The sequence below is a fragment of the Sceloporus occidentalis genome, unplaced genomic scaffold (genome assembly GCF_023333645.1).
Source record: "Sceloporus occidentalis isolate IW3139 unplaced genomic scaffold, rSceOcc1.0.p SCAF_242, whole genome shotgun sequence".
In the NCBI taxonomy this organism is placed as follows: Eukaryota; Metazoa; Chordata; class Lepidosauria; order Squamata; family Phrynosomatidae; genus Sceloporus; species Sceloporus occidentalis.
In genome coordinates, this window is record NW_028317222.1 from 686,941 (window position 1) to 695,139 (window position 8,199).

At 47.6% G+C, this 8,199-nt stretch overlaps 1 pseudogene; it reads left to right on the forward strand.

Annotated features, from left to right (window-relative positions):
• The first annotated feature begins 7,496 nt into the window (after window positions 1-7,496).
• Window positions 7,497-8,199, forward strand: LOC149276318 (UDP-GlcNAc:betaGal beta-1,3-N-acetylglucosaminyltransferase 7 pseudogene; annotated as a pseudogene).

The following is an 8,199-nucleotide window of genomic DNA, read 5'->3' on the forward strand; positions in this document are numbered from 1 at the left end:
CTTCTGCTGGAAGGCTATTCAATGTATCCACTGTGGAGGTAGCGTGTCAGACACCTTCAGGAGCACGGTAGCATCTATATTAAAAAGATTTATTAGTCATTATAGGTGGAAAGTGTTCTAACTAAGCAACAAGTACTATTGTAGTCTCAACAAAAAAAAAAAACAACCCACAACAAACACCAAACGTACGCCGTTAAACGATGAACTGCATTGTCTGCGAAAGCCGTAGTTCCTGTTTATGTGATGGGATCTGTCGATAGAAACCTGAAGCGCTTGTTCATCATGAAACCGCTCTGTGAATGAGATGTCATCGTCCCCAAAAGAATTGTGTGTCTCCCCCAATACCTTGTTGCATTCTTGTTACATTCTCATTACCATGCAGCTTCATTCCCATGTCGCGTGTTGACCCTTGTAGGCTCCATCGCAGCGTTACACGCTCCATTTTCTTACTAAAGAAGCGTTTTCTTGTTATTTTTTGCGCTATGTGGATTTAAACAATTTGCCAGACAAAGGTGTGTCGGCACCTGGAAACCCATCATTTTCGCCCAAATAGACACCCATTTCAGACATATATTAGCCTCTCAGTAAAGTAATATTTCCTGATATCACTTTTAAACCTTTACCCCTCTAATTTAAGACTATGTCCTCTTGTTGCTGAAGCCCCCCCCCCTTATCGTGTTGACTGCTTTTAAATGTTTCTATCATATATACAGGGGCGTACCTAGAGTATTTGGCACCTTGGGCGGATCCTGTATGTGGCACCCCCCCCACACACACACACACTTTAAAACTGCATTGCTTCTATCGTTATATACTGTGGCAGACATTGAAGGTGGTACAGCATTACTGTTATCGTTATATACTGGGGCAGACATTGACGGTGGTGCAGCATAACACCTATCACTATATACTGAGGCAGACATTGACAATGGTGCAGCATAACCCCTATCACTGTATACTAAGCCAAACACTGATGTGGTATAGGCCTACCACTTCAGTGTCTGGCTTAGTACTTGCACCGAAATGAAAATTCTGGACCGAAACCGAAAGTTCAGCATTTACTTGGCCGAAACCGAAAATGAACCCCTCCACCATAAAAAAAAAAACCTCACACTTTTATTAAAAGTAAGTAACACCAAAATTGGACAAAAAAAATCAACAATATTAATATATATATATATGATTAACAGCAATCACACTCCTATCATGCCCAGGCATGAACAGATTCCAGCATGTACGAGCTGACTTGGCATGATGGAGTATGATTGCTAACAGCAATCACACTCCTATCATGCCCAGGTTCTAGCATGTACTTCTTGCCTGGGCATGATAGGAGTGTGATTGCTGTTACCTATTATATAATATATTATTATATATAATATATAATTATAATAATTATTATTATAATATAATAATATTATTATATAATATTGTTAACATGTGAACTCTGGAGCACTGGAGGCATAGAATCAGACATACAAATCCCGTATTTGCAGGTATACAATAATAATGTATGGAAACATAGCATTGCAGGTATAGATCAACTGGAAATCACATAAAAACCCATCAATAAAGTTATAGATAAAACCCCCTAAATTACAGGCATAGATCACAGGTTGCACACCCCAAAGCCAGCCCTGGCGTCCACACTGCCCACGTAGAACCCGACCAGCACCCAAATTACACACATAGGACTTACCATCTTTGTCCCCAAACAGCCCGGCATGAGGCAACTTTGTCCCAAAACAGTCCGGCCTGTGCCATCTTTGTCCCATAAACACCCTGCCTGTGTCATCTTGGTCCCCAAGGCTCAAACACCCTGCTTGTGCCATCTTTGCCTTTCCACAAATCAATTATACATCTATGATACACACAAACACTTTTACAGTCACTCACTAATTCACACTTTCATTCACACAATCATTTATTCTCTCACTCATTTACACATTCATTTACACATATTCATTAATACATTCTCACAAACTCATTAATTATCTCCCTCATTCACACAATTCATCCACACATTAATTCATTCTCTCACTCATTCGCACAATTCATCCACACATTAATTCATTCTCTCACTCATTCGCACAATTCATCCACACATTAATCCATTCTCTCACTCATTCGCACAATTCATCCACACATTAATTCTTTCATTCTTGCTCATTCACACAATGCCTCCACACATTAATTCATTCATTCTCTCACTCATTCTCACTATTTATTTCAATATACCTTTCCCCCTTTTCTACCCCTTCTCAGTATCTACCCCCCTCTCCTTGCCTTCTCACTATCTATCCCCCTCTCACTATCTACCCTCCCTCCCCACTATCTACCCTCCCTCCCTTCCTCCCTCCCTTCTCACTATCTACCCCCCCTCCCTCCCTCCCTTCTCACTATCTATCCCCCTCCCTCCCTCCCTTCTCACTATCTACCCCCCTCCCTCCCTCCCTTCTCACTATCTACCCCCCTCCCTTCTCACTATCTACCCCCCCTCCCTCCCTTCTCACTATCTACCCCCCCTCCCTCCTCACAATCTACCCCCTCCCTTTTCACTATCTACCCCCCTCCGTCCCTCCCTTCTCACTATCTACCCCCCTCCCTCCCTTCTCACTATCTACCCCCCTCCCTTCTCACTATCTACCCCCCCCTCCCTTCTCACTATCTACCCCCCCTCCCTTCTCACTATCTACCCCCCCTCCCTCCCTCCCTTCTCACTATCTAATCAACGAAGGACATCACAACCTGTCCCTAAAGGAGTGCTGCTTCCTGGAGTGGCTGCACCACCACGTCCCATGGGTGGCATTTATCTTCAAAAGTCAGAATGACGTCATCTTACATCCTCATCCTATTATTTATTATACCCCACAGTGCCCTCCAACGCCACACTGCGGTCATGCGTGGCTCCAAGTACCAAGTGTCCTATACCCTCTATCAAGATCACAAAGACCCCTTCTTCTTTTCTGGAGGGGGCTTTCTCTTCCCAGGACCAGCTGCTAAACTTCTGAACGGGGTGTCTTTGAAAATGCCCGTCTTTCCATTATTAGACGATGTCAAGTGGGCTCCGATGATGTGAGGCGACACCACTGTGGACTTCCTAGAACCTGTGGCCGGTGGTCCTACAGTCCCTGCTCTTAAGGTGGTGTGCTTCTGCCCCTAAAACAGCCTGGCTGTGCCCCCCTGTTCCTTTAGCAAACTTCCTGTAGTGAGTGTACAGCCTGTATAACAGAGTAACTTTACTGTCCCCTCAAATATAACCCAACACACAGCCATTAACCCCTCAATATAACCCAACACACAGCTATTAACCTCTCAAATATAACCCAACACACAGCCATTAGCCCCTCAAATATTACTCAACACACAGCCATTAACCCCTCAATATAACTCAACACACAGCCATTAACCCCTCAAATATAACCCAACACACAGCCATTAACCCCTCAATATAACTCAACACACAGCCATTAACCCCTCAATATAACCCAACACACAGCCATTAACCCCTCAATATAACCCAACACACAGCCATTAACCCCTCAAATATAACCTAACACACAGCCATTAACCCCTCAAATATAACCCAACACACAGCCATTAACCCCTCAAATGTACCCCAACACACAGCCATTAACCCCTCAAATATACCCCAACACACAGCCATTAACCCCTCAAATATTACTCAACACACAGCCATTAACCCCTCAAATGTACCCCAACACACAGCCATTAACCCCTCAAATATAACCCAACACACAGCCATCAACCCCTCAATATAACTCAACACACAGCCATTAACCCCTCAAATATAACCCAACACACAGCCATTAACCCCTCAAATATAACCCAACACACAGCCATTAACCCCTCAATATACCCCAACACACAGCCATTAACCCCTCATATATACCCCAACACACAGCCATTAACCCCTCAAATATAACCCAACATACAGCCATTAACCCCTCAAATATAACTCAACACACAGCCATTAACCCCTCAAATATAACCCAACACACAGCCATTAACCCCTCAAATATAACCCAACACACGGCCATTAACCCCTCAAATATAACCCAACACACAGCCATTAACCCCTCAAATATAACCCAACACACAGCCATTGATGTCTAACACCTCGGCAACAAAAGTGAGTACACCCCTAAGTGGAAATGTCCAAACTGGGCCCAAAGTGTCAATATTTTGTGTGGCCACCATTATTTTCCAGCACTGCCTTAACCCTCTTGGGCATGGAGTTCACCAGAGCTTCACAGGTTGCCGCCGGAGTCCTCTTCACTCCTCCATGATGACATCGCGGAGGCCTTGCACTCCCCACCTTCCGGTTGAGGAAGCCCCACAGATGCTCAATAGGGTTTAGGTCTGGAGACATGCTTGGCCAGTCCATCACCTTTACCCTCAGCTTCTTTAGCGAGGCAGTGGTGGTCTTGGAGGTGTGTTTGGGGTCGTTATGTTGGAATACTGCCCTGCGGCCCGGTCCCCGAAGGGAGGGGCTCACGTTCTGCTTCAGTTTGTCACGGTACATGTTGGTATTCATGGTTCCCTCAATAAACCGTAGCCCCCCAGTGCCGGCAGCACTCATGCAGGCCCAGACCATGACGTTCCCACCACCATGCCTGACTGTAGGTAAGACACGCTTGTCTTTGTCCTCCTCACCTGGTTGCCACCGCACAAGCTTGACGCCATCTGAACCAAATAAGTTTATCCCGGTCTCATCGAACCGCAGGTCGTGGTTCCAGTAATCCACTAAATCAATGGCCGGTTAAGTGACCTGAGCTGAGTCTGGCTCGGTCTCCTTAGTGAATGTTTTCAACATACGGTTTAACCCTTTGGTTAAGAAGCCTTTTCTATGGACGCTGACGGCTCACCTGTGCTCAGATAATTTACCTGGATGTATCCGCTGGATGTGTGTAGCAGGGGCTCCTGGCAGAGGACGCCTTTCGGATCTCATCACATGAGGCTCAGGGTATAGATTTTAAATGCCCAGCGAGCCGCCGGCCACACGCGGGGGCATTCGGTTGCTAGCCTTAAATCAGCATGGTCGTCATCACCAGCCCTTCACCTGTCACCTCCTTCAGCGAGGTCTCTGCAGATCCTTCCGCCTCTACGGCTCCAGGAAATGCTTTTTTTATTGTTTTTTTAATTCAAAGTAGGCAAAAAAGTTTTCCCCGCAACTGCCCCGAAAGCCCCAGGGCTCCCCCCCCAGGAATAAAACTTCACATAAAGCAAACCTTACCCAGAAGGTGACAGAAACTATTGATACCTATTACTGGAGTCCTGCACCAGTCATAACTAGGAAAATATACTTTCTGGGCCAAAGATGTGGCTAAGATATCCCCTCTGTGGCCTTTTCCCTCCACTAATGCCCCTCTCTCTTCCGTGATGCCCCCTCTTTCCTCCCTTGCTGCCCTTTTCACCTCCCATGTGCCTCTCTCTCCTCCATTGATGCCTGTTGCTCCTTTTTCCTCCCCTGATGCCCCTCTCTTACAGCGTTAGGCGCTGGGCAGCCGTGGAGCAGAGGTCGCCCCCCTAGTGGTTCACAGCGACAAGTTCTGCTGCGTCAGTCACAAGGAAGCCATTTTTACGGCCCTGGGGCTTTTGGGGCAAAGAGAGGAACATTTAGTCCGGTTCCTTAAAGATGAGGAAATATTTCACGCCGTCCAGTTCGAGTGTATGGCAGGTACTGAAGGAGTAGTACGTACCGCCTTGTGAGTGCAGTGGGAGACAGCAGCCTGAGATTTTGGGAAGGAGTGTCTGGGGAGGGTCTGGAGAGAGGGAGGTGGACGGCCGGAAGCAGAAGCGCTGCAGAGACACCAGCATAGCCCCGCTCCACTTTCTCAAAGTCTGGAGGATCGAGGCGAGCGAGGCTTGGGCCAGCCGGAGGGACCTCCTTAAACCTCATGAGTATGAGCCTCGAATCGGAGGCGGCAGCAGGGGTATTTATCCTCCTGGGAATAAAATCCTCACAGGTCACAGGGACCGACCTGTGACGGGAATAAAATATTACAATTTCTGGGGCAAAATCATCTGGAATTCCGTTCTGGAGAAAATCTTCAGATTCTCTCCATTTTCCTCTTTTTTTATTTTTTTTTCTCGTTTTTTGATCCCAGAAACTTCCTTTGAGATAATTTCTTTCTCCGCTGATCTGACGGGGATCCGCACCGACTATTTGCGATCCACGAAGAGAAATCTGCATAATTCTGTTTTTCTGTATTTGTTGGTTTTTAAATCTTTTTCTGTTTCCATCCATCGGATAAGAAAAATTTCCCGGATTTACCGAGGCGGCCATCGACTGGATCAGAGGCTCTTCTAGGGCTCATTTGGAGGCTTTCGCGAGCCCAGTTACCCCATGCCCCCCCAACTGCACCGACCCCATGCTGCTCCTGCCCCACGCCCCCCCCACTAGGTCCGCTAGGGCCCCGTCCCAAGCAACGGGCTGCAAGGGCCCATGAAGGGGCCCGTGACAGAACACAGAGGCTGCCCCACGCTGCTTATCTGGGTCCCAGGCTATGATGGCTGTTGAGGGGCTCATCAGACGGCTACTGTGGGCCCCTGAGGCAAGCAAAGACCCCTGAAAGGCTGCAGTGTCTTCCATAATTTGGGACTTTAACATAAATTCTGTACGTGGCCCCTCGGCTCTCCTGTGGATCCCAGCAAATGGCCGGCCAACCATTTACCCGTATATATTTCCTGTAGGGTATTGGGGCTGCTAATCGCTCTCGAGACAGTTGGCAGCTCTCTCCTACGGAACTAAATAAACACCTAAGTCTCCTATTAAAGAAGCGTGTGTCCTGAGGCTCCAGGGAGTGATCAGAGGGGTCACAGGCATACTTACCAACTTTCCAGTACTGCGACCCCCCTCTCCTCCAATGCTGTCAGTACTGGAAAAATCAGGACTGTTAGCAGGTATGATTATTTAGGCCGGGGTTGTATGGAGAGTCATACCACATTCAGTGCTTCAATATTTTTGTTTTCTTTCAGGGAACGATGAGCGCCCCCAACACGAGCGGCGCCCCCAAGTGGAAGGGAATCATGAAACACAGAATGACTCTGGGGAATTTTATCGCCATTGTTCTTATTTCTGTTTTTTTATTAATCTTTATGTTTGTAAAACACAAAGACGTCGGACGTTTGCCAAATTATTTTCCCCAATTACCGACCGCCCCTCCATCTCCCCCCTCCCGTCAGGGAATTGGCCAACCTCACCGACAGAGTGTACACTTATCACCTGGACTGGTCCCGATTCCAGTCTGAGTTCCCCTATCTGCAGAACTATGAGTGCTCACTCAACCTCACCCCACGGGGGCAGCTTAAGGACAAGACCGGTCAACCTCTGCTCATCCTGGCTATTAAATCCCACCCGTCCTCTGGTGACAGGAGAGAGGCACTGAGACGGACGTGGGCCAGAGAGGGTAGTTGGAGGGTACAGGGTCAGACCAATCTTCCTTATGGGGCAGGGAGGGAGACCGGGGAACATGGAAATGGTGAAGGTGGAGAGTCGAGAGTTTGGAGACATCCTACAGTGGGACTTCAACGAAGGACATCACAACCTGTCCCTAAAGGAGCGCTGCTTCCTGGAGTGGCTGCACCACCACGTCCCATGGGTGGCATTTATCTTCAAAGGTCAGAACGACATCCTCCTACATCCTCATCCTATTATTTATTATACCCCCAGTGTGTGAGATGCCCTCTTACCCCATCAGAGGGGGGGTCACTGACCCAATATTTTTATGAATAACCCCCTGTTAGATACTCTTTTACCCCTGTGTGTGTCATGCTTTTTACCCCATCATACCCGTTAGGGTAATATAGTAGGATATGTTTTGTGTTTATCCCTCCTTTCTCTCCCGTTATTCTCCGTTTCTCTATTCCTCGCTGATCCTCGTTCCTTCTTCTTCAGGAGATGATGATGAGTATGTGAATCCAGCAGCCGTGGTGCAGTACATCACCGAACATGGATCCTCCGCTCTCACGTTGCACGGCAATCTTTGGCGCCATCCTTCTGTTATGCGCTCCACCAAATACCGCGTCTCCAAGACTCTCTACCCATTCCACAGATATCCCTCCTTCCTCTCCGGTGGAGGCTTCCTCTTCCCTGGAGCCTCGGTTAAGATCCTATACGAAGCCTCCAAGACGATCCCAGTTTTCCCGTTGGAAATGTGTATTTTGGGTTCTTAG